This window comes from Scleropages formosus, chromosome 9 (genome assembly GCF_900964775.1).
Source record: "Scleropages formosus chromosome 9, fSclFor1.1, whole genome shotgun sequence".
In the NCBI taxonomy this organism is placed as follows: domain Eukaryota; kingdom Metazoa; phylum Chordata; class Actinopteri; order Osteoglossiformes; family Osteoglossidae; genus Scleropages; species Scleropages formosus.
In genome coordinates, this window is record NC_041814.1 from 11,785,635 (window position 1) to 11,799,112 (window position 13,478).

The following is a 13,478-nucleotide window of genomic DNA, read 5'->3' on the forward strand; positions in this document are numbered from 1 at the left end:
TTTAGAACAAAAGCAACAGTGAAAGAACAGCACGGATAATACTAGTGAGCGTAAGTTACAGGAATGCTGAGAAGTGATTTCATTTATATCGCACATTTAGCAGTAATATGTTATCATTTAATATCTAAATTATTGCCTTTCTAGAAGTGTGGCAGTTAATTGGGTTAATCTGAGTTTTTCTGAGTGTTTATCAACGTCTCGGCTATTGGTTAAAAACAGATTCAATTGCAATGCTTATTTCTGAAGCATACTGTACATCTTCAGCTGTACTGTGAAGATGGGAAATTTGTAAACACTCTCATTCAGACTAATTGAAGATATATCACAACCTTAATTCTTCTCTACTTTGTATTTTACATTTGTAATTATTGTTTATGATCCTTCACAGATGTCACTTTTATGTTTTTATGAGATAAAACTTGCATATTAAGAAAACTGTGATCAGTACCAACAGTACTGGCATAAATATCTGATTTTGTTTAAAATGGATGGCCATTCATCTGGATTTTTTATGGTATGGTGGTTAAAATGTTTTACTGGTCTATTGATCAAATGTTGTTGTTGGGTGTTCATTTTGCTCACCTTTTTCCCCCTAACATCAAAGTAGTATTATTCCACCATCTAGTGGGAAAATTAAAATATTACTTTTCGGCTGATGCTTTCAGATTTTACAGTAAAAAAAAATAAAGACTGCCATGGAAACATTAATGGTAACAACTTCTACAGCCAATCATTTAACTTCAGGTATATGAAATATGCAAACATTTGATAACACACATTTTACGAGTGAGATTATTCCAGGGAGATGGATGTCTTATTTTCTAAAAGTAACTAAAAACATTACTTATTTGAGAACCAACCCTGAATCCAAAAGAAAGTAATAAAGTATGTGGGGGTCATAACAACTGGATGTGACATGCAGAATCAGGTGTGAGACTCCAAGTGCTCATTTAAAGTCAAGATCCCATTCAAACCAAGATATTCCTTCTCCAGGTATAAACCTGCTCTCAGATCCAGTATCTAAAAAAATGCCTACCATGCATGTACTATTTCATTAATAATTACATTTTCTGTCTGCTTACTCAGAATAAAAATGAAATACCCATAACAATTACAAAGACTGGGTGGTAGTTTATGGATACAGAAGAACAATGGACTTCTTTTGCTTTTCGTTCATGACCACAGAATTTAGGATAGGGATGTACAGACTGTTTTGCTCAAGGGCAGCAGTCATTATTGTGAAGTGGTTCAGAAGGCCGCATGTGTAAAGGTCATAGGAAGTGATGTACTGAATCATAAATGTCTAAATACGAATTTTATTTAAATACACACACACACACACACACATTTTCAGAACCGCTTGTCCCTTACGGGGTCACGGGGAACCGGAGCCTACCCGGCAACACAGGGCGTAAGGCCGGAGGGGGAGGGGACACACCCATGGACGGGACGCCAGTCCGCCGCAAGGCACCCCAAGCGGGACTCGAACCCCAGACCCACCGGAGAGCAGGACTGCGGTCCAACCCACTGCGCCACCGCACCCCTTTATTTAAATACCTATAACAATTGTCATGTGAATCAATAGATTTTATAGCATATAATAAGCTGAGACTATTCTCCACAGTGAGGGGGGTGCGGTGGCACAGCGGGTTGGACCACAGTCCTGCTCTTTGGTGGGTCTGGGGTTCGAGTCCCGCTTGGGGTGCCTTGTGATGGACTGGTGTCCCGTCCTGGGTGTGTCCCCTTCCAGCCTTGCGCCCTGGGTTGCCGGGTTAGGCTCCAGTTCCCCGTGACCCCATATGGGACAAGCGGTTCTGAAAATGTGTGTGTGTGTGTGTGTGTGTATTCTCCAAAGCAACTTACAATGTTAGTCCACCTACAATTATCCACCCATTTTCTAGCTGGGTAATGTTACTGGAGCAGTTTTAGGGTAAGAACCTGGCTGAGGGGTACTACAGCTGGATGGGAGGAAATCAAACCTGCAATCTCTGGGTCCCAAAGCAATAGCGCTAACCACTATCCTACCAGCTATCTCCATTTCACAACTATCAGATGGTAGGACACTTGCAGCCTTAAGTTCACACATTGGACACACCCAGTTTAGGAAGTACAGTATAAAAAAGGTAAAATGGCAGAAAGCAATATCCATAACAGACTTATTTTTTAATTGACAAGAGCCTGTAAAAATAAACTTTAGATGTGTTTTATTCAATTAATACTCAAGTATCAGTTAATCATGAGTGAAGTAAGCCAATATTCAAAAAGAAAATGTATCTATACAATTTGATAATTCCCTTGCAAACTTTTTAGTCAATATTTTGAAATAACCAATGCTGTTCAAAGGTGTTTGATCTAGATTTTGATGAATTCAATGGCATTCCTGGAAAAAATGCATTGAGAGCCTCCACAAAGTTGACCAGAAGGGTGGTAGCTGAGCCTGCCAAGCCTTTCATATTTGAATTTCTCAAAGGGCACCTTGGAACAGCCAGTGTTTCAGAAAGTGTGTGTGTGTGTGTGTGTGTGTGTGTGTGTGAATTCCTGAGCTCCTGCAAGTAACAATAAAAACACAGTGTGTTTAAGAACTTGAAGAGGTATTCACCCATTCTTCATATTCTTGTTCTTGTTTATTCACTTATGGTGATTTTTTTTGTTAAGGGAACTGAAATGGTATTCACAGGACTCTGCTGATAGCAACCTGGATTGCTGTCCTGGATGTTGAAATTAGACATGAGTTTGATCCCTGCTCAGTTTGTGTGAAATTTGCATGTTTTTGTATGATATCTGGGTGCTCTGGTTTCTTCCCTCAGTTCAAAGATGTATTTCATGTGAACTAGTGACTCTAAATTGCACTCTATGTCTGTGTGTGTTACAGTGTAGTCCTTGCACATTGTTGATAGTGCATTATGCAGTATACATTGAAGAATGTATACATTTACTGCATATAGTACCCTGCAAAAGAAAAGCTCCACAAGTTGTGATTTATTGTTGAACTGTTCTCAGTGGTCTACTGTGATCAGAAATGTAGAGAAGCCTTATGCCTCAATGAAGACACTTCTCATAAGCAGCTCTAATTCAGAAAATCAAGTTGCCTCTGAGAAGAAAGACTAGAATTCGGAAGATGAAGTGGTGTGTTGGATTAATTTTATTAATTTGGAAATTGTGATTTTTTTTCTTCCTTCCAAACGGAGTGATGTTTGCTAGGAATTTTGATTTTAAATGTATATGTTAAATTTGTAACTATACATAATAAGAACTGAATAATGGCACTGCTAGTGAAAGGGTTAGAACTACTTCCTTTAGACTCAAGGATGACCAGTTCAAGTTCCATCTCCAGCTGGAGTACCCAAGCAGCAAGGTGCTTACCCTAATTTTCTCCAGTAAAATCGCCAAGCTGTTTAAATGGGTAAATAATTATAGCTTAACATTGTTTGTTTCTTTTGAGAAAAGCATTAGCTAAATGTAAATGTGTTCTTATTTCCAGATCAGAATCAGAACAAGCTTTATTGCCAAGTATGTTCACAGATACAAGGAATTTGTCTTGGTCACAGAAACTTCCACAGCACAGACAGAATGACAGTGACAAGACAGATGAGAAGATAGTATGTGAATGAGGGATAAAAAATATATAAAAATATAAAGTACCCAATATACAAAAATAGTCACTAGCCATTGTATGTATGTACAGGTATGTTCTATACAAATGCAAGGGAGTGTGAGTAAGAGATATGATGTGATAAATAGATATAAATATAAAGATAAATAGCATTGTGTATTGCACTGGTTTACTCTCTAGGGGGGGGATTTAGCTGTTCATGAGGTAGATGACCTGAGGAAAGAAACTTTTCTTGTGTCTGGCTGTCCTGGTGCTCCGTGCTCTGTAGCGCCGGCCAGATGGCAAGGGTTCGAAGAGGAAGTGGCCTGGATGTGAGGGGTCTAGAATGATTTTGCTAGCCCTTTTACTGACTCTGGACGAGTGCAGTTCTTGGAGAGCTGGGGGGGATGTGCCGATGATTCTTCCAGCAGTCCGAACTATCTGCTGTAGTCTTCTGATGTCTGACTTCGTAGCTGAGCCGAACCAGACAGTTATAGAGGTGCACAGGACAGACTCGATGACTGCAGAGTAGAACTGCATCAGTAGTTCCTGTGGCAGGTTGAACTTCCTCAGCTGACGAAGGAAGTACAACCTCTGCTGGGCCTTCTTCACGATGGAGTCTATGTGGGGCTCCCACTTCAGCTCCTGTGAGATGGTGGTGCCCAGGAACCTGAATGACTCCACTGTTGCCACAGTGCTGTTCATGATGGTGAGTGGGGATAATGCTGAGGTGTTTCTCCTGAAGTCTACGATCATCTCCACTGTTTTGAGCGTGTTCAGCTCCAGGTTGTTATGACTGCACCAGACAGCCAGCTCTTGGACCTCCTGTCTGTAAGCAGACTCGTCACCATCCCGGATGAGGCCGATGAGTGTGGTGTCGTCTGCGAACTTCAGGAGTTTGACAGAGGGGTCTTTTGCGGTGCAGTCGTTGGTGTACAGGGAGAAGAGCAGTGAGGAGAGCACACATCCCTGGGGGGCGCCAGTACGAGTATTGGATGAGAATTTTCCCAGCCTCACTAGTGCTGCCTGTCTGTCAGATAGAGGAGGTCTTTCCAGAAAACCATGCTCAATATGATAAGCACAAAAAAATTATGGTCGCAGGTCTTCGCAGACTCCAGAATTTCTGCGCTGAAGCAGATGTCATCGGTTGGAAAATGTGTTTCGAACGAAAAGTGGCAAATGCCATTTTTATTTGGGAAAGCCCTCCATATATTTCATCAGACAGTATTATGGTAAACTGATTTTAAAACCAGGTGATTTAAACTCCAGCTGTTCCATGTATTACATATGACTGCATGTAATTTATACAATATGTGATTTATGTCTCCTTCCACCATTTGTTGTCAGCTAAAACTGCTTCAGAAATTATGGTACAACAGAAGACATGAATCCTCCCAGTGAAGCCTAGGGTGATTATTATTGAACTTTCTTCTTCATCTTCTTCTACGATCATTACTACTGCATTTGAATTACATTCATTTGATGCTTTTCTCCAAAGTGACTTACAATGTTAAGGTTACAATTATTTACCCATTTATACAGCTGGGTAATTTTTTACTGGAGCAATTCAGGGTAAGTACCTTGTTCAAGGATACTACAGCCAGCAGTGAGGCTTGAACCTGCAACCTTTGGGTTCAAAGGCTGCTACTACTACTACTACTACTACTACTACTACTACTAATAATAATAATAATAATAATAATAATATAACTTTATATACTAAGATGTTCAATGTTTTCATTGTTGTTCATGGTGCCATTGAATCAAAGTTGACCACTGTCTTTGTAATTGAGTATATTCATCTTGTTGGCTTTCATTCACTTCTTCTTTTCCTGCAAATTTTCCACTTATCATTTGAAGAGAATACAATCTTCTCATGATGTGAACAAAGTATGATCACCTTAGTCCTATAATTTCTGCTTCTAATAAAAGTTGTAATTTGATTTGATCCAAGGCCCACCTATTTGATTTTCTGTCTGTCAACTGTCTCCTTAAAGGTCTGCATCAGCCCCACTGTTTAAAGAAGTGTATGTCTTTCCCATCCTGCTTTTTAATTGTCTGGTTCTCATACCCATATTGCATTATACTATTATTTTAACAATTCCAATCTTAGTGCTTGTGGATAGAGTAACACATTTCAGGATTTTGTCTAGATCTTTCATTACAGCTCTACCAAATGGGTGTATTTCTTGATTCTACATTCATTGCTTTTCATAACTGATTCCAAATTGCAAATGTTTTCATTTGATTAGATATCTTTATTAAAGCTTCCATTTTTTGTGCCTGATTTAATCATAGTCATAATCATAGTCCCATTTTTTGCATTCTCCACTTTGGCTTTAAAAAAGCAATTATAAAGTCTACTTCATCCTATGCTATTAGTGGGATACTGTCAGTTCATGGTTGTGATTGTGCATTGCTGATGTTTCTTCCACCAATTTCTCTTTTATTAATTCAGTTTGTATTTGGCTTAAAGCTCTATGAGGTAAGAAGTATGGAGTCTTGTCTTACACCTTCACCCATTGGAAACCATCCTTTTCCTCCATCCTTTCTCTCCAACTGTGGCCTCTTTTAAAATGTATAGATGTTTTAACTAGATGATAAGATACTATGGTACACCTTTTTGACTACATTCCACATTTTGATGTGGTCTGTATAATGAAAGGCTGTAATCAATAAAACACCTGAAGAGCTCCGACTGGTATTGTGTGGTTTATTCAATTATCCATGGCACAACAGCGATGATGTCTTTTGCTGCCTGTCTTTTTATCCATTTGGCTTGTACAACAGGAAATTCTCTTTCCATGCATGGCTGCAGTCTACACTGAATGGCCTTGAGCCTAACCTTGCAGGCGTACGAAATGAGGGAGACTGTTCACGCTGTAGGGAACACATTTTACACAGTTGGGTCTCATTACTTTGGTACTGGAACATGAACTGATGTTTTCCAGTCTACTGGCCATTCTGTTGTGTCCCAGATCTCTTAACAGACTAAAACAAGAAATGTTATTGAATATGGAAATGTATATTTAAATCCGTATTTGCTTCTCTCTCATTTATTTAAGACCAAATTTCAAATTAGAAAGACAGAAAGAAATACATATATGGGCTACATGAAATGATAAAATTTTGGTCAACTTATATTCCTTCTTTTGCTTGTACAATTAGAGTGTTGTCAAGTGGGGAGAAGAATGTGAACACAGTGAAATTGAACAAAGAGTTGCAGCTGTGAATAAACTAAATGGGCTTTCAGCCCAATGGTACAAGCTGCCAAAATACTGAAGACATGAAGCTGTACAGTAGGTTGTGGAGCTTTCTAAACAGATATATGAATATTGTATGATGTATAAGTGATACTAAAGAAGTGGGATGAAAAACTAAACAGAATTTTTGAAAGTAAGACTTCTTGCTGTTGCTTATCTATCTATCTATCTATCTATCTATCTATCTATCTATCTATCTATCTATCTATCTATCTATCTCTCTATCTATCTATCTATCTATCTATTTCTGCTGGAATTTTGCTATGGTCTCATGGTTTTTTTAAAAGACTATGCATATAGATACCCAAAAACTGGTTTAAATTTCATAACAGGCAGTGTAGCTTCAGTGATTGGGATATTTACAGTATGTATTTTTATATGCATATTAAAATATGTGTAAAATAATGATGGAAACACATCTAAATTTCTATATTTTATTTATGTACTACACAGCATTGCTGAATTCATTCCAGGAATTGTATTTATGCTTGGGTGTCAAGAAATACACCAGTAAAATCACCCTAATGAAATTTCTGCAACACTAAAATGAACATCATCGACAACATTTGATACAATTGTGAGAACACCCAAGGTGAGTCTAATCAGAACTAAAGAAAAATGTTAAAATCTTTTATATCTAATTGCTGCAATATACCTTTAACGGCTTGTATTTGTGTTGTCATTTCATAAAAATCAGTTGCAAAAGATGCAACATATGATGAACGTCCACTGTCTAACCTTATACATATATACTTATAATTGACACAGTTTTTCTTTCTTCTTCCTAGAAAACCTTTATGATCATAGTCTTCAAATTCCTATACCATCTGCAAGTATTTGTAACATGAATGACAGACCTAATTTTATGTCTTTACTAACTGAAGGAATACAAGATAAAATTCAATGAGGACCATTACTGTTGGAGTGGACAGCGGTGACAATTCTAGGAGCCCCCATCTGGAGAGGGCCCTCAAAAAACACAGTATTTATTTCTTTGTTTTATTTAAAAGGGAGGGGCAGAGCAATAGCCTTTCAGGGGCTCCAGAATTCTTTGCTACACCCTTCGACAGCATAATATTTGTTGATTAAACCAAACTTCTTGTTTTACTGATATTTTGATATTTAACAGAAGTTATTTTCACCCTACAAAGGGGGTGCGGTGGCGCAGTGGGTTGGACCACAGTCCTGCTGTCCGGTAGGTCTGGGGTTCGAGTCCCACTTGGGGTACCTTGTGACGGACTGGCGTCCCGTCCTGGGTGTGTCCCCTCCCCCTCCGGCCTTACGCCCTGTGTTGCCGGGTAGGCTCCGGTTCCCCGTGACCCCGTATGGGACAAGCGGCTCTGAAGGTGTGTGTGTGTGTGTGTGTATTTTCACCCTTGTATTTTATTTGTTTTTGTAGCACAGCGTTACGTCACTGGAGAATATATTACAACATTTAATGATGTTACATTTGCTTTGGAAATTTCAGAGTGTTACCATGTCTTACCTGAGGACTGTACATCTAAACTTGGGTTTCTAGTCTTGATGAGAATTTTGGGTTCCAGTGTAAAAAAGATCTCTATAAAAACACCTGCAGGGTAAGAATTTCCCCCCACATAAACGTGCACAAGCACTCAAACGCACACACTTAATATGCACTGTTCAAGTGAAATCCCATACTTCTATAATCAACAAGTCCCCTGAAATATTATTGACACATCTTAAAAAATAAAGTAAATGCCCTGTCACTTCTCATATGTTTCCAGGGTCATTAAGATGCAGCTTGATGGATCTGGGCATCCAATTTTGATGCTGCACAATTCAGAGTTTCTTCTGTCCAAACTTCTCTACAGAGACCCATCTGGTAAAAAAGAGATATTTTACTATTTTTAACTGATACTAAATTGATCATTCTTGTAATTCTTCATTCAGGTCTTCATCATTCAAGACTGATTGAGTGGCCGATCTTGAATGAAGGCTGATATCCATCAAGGAGATTATTCTAGGCAAGGAATGCAGGTGACAGTGTTAGATGTATGTGCCAAAGTGTTGGATAAAAAAGAGATGTTTTCTTTAAAAGTAGTGAAATGTGATTTGTTCAAAGGTAGATGGGAAAGAAGCAGAGAGTGGGAAATTAAACATGGAAAAATTAAAAGAAATTAGTTTTGAAACTCCATAATATTAGAGATCTGCTGGCAATACCTTGTAGCATTACAACAGCTCTAAGCCTCTGTTGTAAGGCCTCAAAGAAGTTAGTGAGCTCCTGGCTTTGTAACATGTGGCAATACTGACATTCATTAATTTTTTTATGTTAAACAAGGTGTGAGAGAAGAACTAGAATTTGTTTTTCTCTCAACAGAGGGCAGCACTGACAAAGACTTTGTAACTTTACCCTATCAGAAATAGGCACATATTGTATGTTCAAGTTCTGGGCTCAGTGCATGTGTGCCTTTGAGATATGTACCCTATGTTGTTTTTTTTTTTAGAAAACAGACAGTTTTGTTTTATATCTTGCTGCGGATAAAAAAAAAAAGGTTTGCAAAGCATCAAAATATTGCCATTTAGTGACTGAATGTATATTAAGCAGTACAAACATAAAAACCCTTCAAAAGAACAAGGAATTCTTCAAGTACATCTAGATGTTGAGTGGATTTGGTTCTCTAAGAAAAGTACTCGGTAATATGTGAAAGGCGTTGATGATCATGACCCTTTTCAGGGAATATGTCATCAGACCTACGGAGAGCTCCTCGAACTAATCACTGTCTCGGAAACCTGCTGTAAAGCAATCCACCTGTGTGCTGCTTCTCCTGGAGTAAATAGTTTACCCTGAACAACAGAATCACAGAGAAGTCATCTCATGCCCTTGGACTTGGTTTTATCTTTGTTATACATTCTTTTTAAGTGTGTCTTGCACTGTGAATAAAAATAATAGATAATTTCTGTTACTTGAATAATAGCCTATAATAATGTAAAACAAAGTTTGTTTTATTTATAGTTCAAAAGTCATCTGCTTCTGGAACCAGTCGGCCAGATCTATCCTGTTACTAATCCTTAGCGATTTACCCCAACTCTGCCTAGTGTGGGACACTGACAGCCTTGCTGTTTTAAAACATAACCCCAGTTTTTAATGTTGCACACCATACTATACTGTATACATTTCCACTCTTCGTGTGTACTCCTTTTTATTTTATTCGGACATGGAAAGTGTCTGCACACTAACTACAAAGGTCATAAAATTTTACTTTCTCTTGTCAAAATGACAATCTAAATTGAAAGTATTTTTTGCACTTTGGACAGTGACTTACAGCGCTAGATAAACTAAACTAAGATATGTACAAGTATGTGCCTGTTCACACAAGTGCTTTCGGAAGCTCTTTTGAAATGTACAACATAAAATAATCATTATTATTAGTAGCAGAACACTATAATGAGAAAATTCTTGCAATCATGAATACATTTTTTAAGTCAGTTAGGGCAGAGCATAGTGGTTCGAGTTCACCTCCAGCTGTAGTACCCTTGAACAAGGTACTTACCCTAAATTGCTCCAGTAAAAATGACCTTGCTGTATAAATGGGTGAATAATTATAAGTAGCTTAACACTGTAAGTTGTTTTGGAGAAAAGTATTAGCTAAATGAAGCAATGTAAATGTAAGTAATGTAAGTCCCCTCCACTAAGGTATACATGAAGTGGAATTATCAATAAATGAATAGTAAATCAAACCACAGAGCCCTTCTTCAAGATGCTGTCTTTAGAGATTTCTAGGTATTTTGTTCCTTCGGGTTTCAAACTTAGGGGTAAGGCTTTCCTTTGCTTTGTCAGCTTTTCAAACTTTTCATACTTTTCCTTTAGCGCTCATTAATATCATTTTAGATTAGAGTGAAAAAACTGTTGAGAGATGCTAACCAGCTGACACAGAGCTAACAACTGAGATGTGGAGCCAAGTCGACACCCATTTCATAGCTCAAGTATAGTGGACATGCAAGTCGCTTAGAAATTCAACTTTAAAGAAATTCAGTTTTCAGTGTGTAACAGAGATGAGCACAAGTGACAATGACACATTCATTGACAAGTCTGGAATCCACCTTCAGAGATTAAATTACAGGCATTTGGTATTTTAGTTTCAAGCTGAAGGTATATCTAAACATCAAATACATGAAAATCCTATGTTTATGCTGAAACTGTTTACTGAACAATTTTACTCTTAAATATAATTTAAATTCACAATGATGAAAGTGAATGAAAGGAATTAAACTTTTTTTAATATGTGAAAATAAACATGACATCAGACATTTCAAATACAATAAAGCATACCTTTTCCATGTAAAAACTACTTTTCTGGTTTAAACTGTGCTGGTAATGGAATGACAGGTTTGCTAATTAGTCAAATAGCACGTACGCCAAACAAACAGCAATTTAATCAAGATTTTACCATTAAAAGAAGGTAAAAAAAGTTTTTGGAAAATATACGATTACAGAACGAAATAACTTACTAATGGAAAATGTCACAGTGCTGTGACTGAGTGCAGTATCACAGTTAAAAACCTTGTTTAAATATTACATACCTTCGTTTCCTGAAAAAGATGGTGGATTCCCATCAGTCTCCTGTCACCATTATAAATATTTGTACAAGTTTTACACGATGATAATACCATGCCAATTTCTTGTATCATCCAGTTTTTGTTACAAAAAAATTACTTATTTCCTTTTCAGTGGGAATTTTATTACAAACATTGTAAATAATTTTCTTTTTTTTTTCAATTTCAAAGCATCCTGCTAGCTTGCATCAGAAATAGTGCTTTATCATGGTAATCCAAGCAACAAATAAATGAGGTATAAACAACACCTCTGAATGCTGAATAGTTTAAAATATGTTTAGACTTACACTAAATGTGTTTACGTTTCCAGGAAACATAATGTACAAATAAATATTTGGCTCAGGAGATTTAATCTCAGATGTATTTCTCCATCTCTTAAAATATACTCAGTCAATCTTACAGAAATGTCTGGTAACATGTGCATGTCGCTGCTGACATTTTCTTTATTGCTCAGTTCTAAAGTGGACATAGAGCATTTACTAATGTCATTACAGTTTTCTCTGTCTGGAAATGGTCATTCAACACACAACATACACAAAATTGTAAAAATATTGAAAACATTCAAACATACAGTACATTTTTAAGAAGTGACAATAGTACGTAGTTTAATTATATTATTATTTATTTTAATATAGTATGAACAGATCTCAGAAAACCTCTTAAAGTGCTTGAAGTGGAAGACAGTGAGTGAAGTGGTGTCAGCATAGTATTAAGTATTAAATTCTGAATTTCTGCAGTGAATAAAAGATACTATAAGTTATTGCTAATGTTCACGACGTACAAAAAAGACACAAGGCACTGACATAAAAGTGGTCATCAAAACCACATGTCTCAATCCATGCTAGAAATGATCCCATGATATCATTTGCTGTGTTCTCATTCAACTGAAGTAACTCAAAAAAAACATTGTGCATGGATTTGCGTCAGCAAAGGCTGCCACAAACAGCATAGACTTCATTTGCCACTAACTGTTGTGATTCACCCATCAACAAAAATAATTTTTTTTGGTTTTTGATGTCATTTTTTTTATGGTCGATGATATGACCACGTCTTGTTTGAGTGTAAAAGCCAGCCCATGTTTGCATTTACATTTACTTACTCCATTTAGCTCTTGTACACTCACACCAAGGCAAAAAAAAAAAAAAAAAAAAAGAGAGAAAGAAATGGTAGGAAAGCAGCACTCAAGCACAATTTTTGTAGTGCACATAGGGTAATGAAATTTAGCGAGGGCTGTTATGAATCACCATGCACTACAACAATCTTTAGCTGGGGACACTGGCTCAGCCAGAGAATCTGGTTGGGTAGGGACAGAAAAGAATACCGGAAGAAGTGCCGGTGCACAACAAAAAGTCACGGAACTGCAAAGACCGAAATGTAGAAGTGCCAGTACCATGTCGGCCCACTTCAAGCACTTATGACAACAGCTGCACGACAGGTCGAATGTATGAAAGTCTTTAAATTCTGACATCTACAAACCCTGCGTGATGCAACTTCTTGCAGCCCTTACCTTAAATTCTGACACACACTTGCGTTGCTCACCTCTCACACTTTTAACAATAAGAAACAGCCAGCTTTGTTAGAAATGTTATTACAGCACACTAGATCCAACATACATAGTAATCTTAACCTCTGAAACTTTTCAGCAGCCTACAAACATGGCTAATGCGTCAGAGAATGTTGCTTCCACTCTAATTTAAAGGAATATCAACTGCGGTTTCATTTGCATAAGGATACATACGTACAAAGTACCTCTCTTCTATTTATAAAAGTGAGACCAATGGTCAACAGTGCAAAACATGGACATTTTACAGTGTTAAAACTCGTATATTACTAGTTGCATTGGACAGTTCTGGAACATTTATCACCAAAGAGTGAAACGAATACCTTTTACTAAGCAACTTCTCACATTAACTTGAAAATAGTTTCTTAGTCTTAATAATCTCTTTCTTTAGATAATGAAGTTTACATTGTTACATTTTTTGAAAAAATTAAAATATGAACATGAAAAAATAAAAGATTAATAAAGCATAAAATCTCCTTTGGCAAGC